This window comes from Pteropus vampyrus, unplaced genomic scaffold (genome assembly GCF_000151845.1).
Source record: "Pteropus vampyrus isolate Shadow unplaced genomic scaffold, Pvam_2.0 Scaffold19, whole genome shotgun sequence".
NCBI classification, from domain to species: Eukaryota; Metazoa; Chordata; class Mammalia; order Chiroptera; family Pteropodidae; genus Pteropus; species Pteropus vampyrus.
Genome location: NW_011888800.1, coordinates 8,788,012 through 8,788,357, shown reverse-complemented (window position 1 = coordinate 8,788,357; position 346 = coordinate 8,788,012). Strand labels below are relative to the sequence as shown.

Below are 346 nucleotides of genomic sequence, written 5' to 3'. Positions count from 1 at the left end.
TCTTGAAGTATCCTTGCCAGAGTTATTTAAACTGAATCACCTAATGAAGCTTTTTATAGCTAACTTCCATTTTATAGGAAAAATAAAGGATAGCGAAACAAGTTAAATGATTTTATGATGAAGCAATCAGACAAATCCAGAATGTGGGACATGATATTTGGTGAAACAACTGACCTATTCTTTTCAAAAAGTCACTATGAAAAAATAAATGGGGGGAGGACACTGGTCTAGATTAAAAGAGACTTTGGAGACATAACTAAATGCAATGCATGGTTCATGTTTGGATCTCACTATAAAAGACATTTTGGAAATAATTGGATGAAATTTGAATATAGACTGGATGTTA

At 32.1% G+C, this 346-nt stretch overlaps 1 protein-coding gene across 17 annotated transcripts in view; it reads left to right on the top strand.

Moving 5' to 3' along the window:
* The window catches only part of PPIP5K1 (diphosphoinositol pentakisphosphate kinase 1), a 44,492-nt gene that overhangs the window by 30,881 nt on the left and 13,265 nt on the right, over positions 1-346 (top strand). The window lies entirely within an intron of this gene.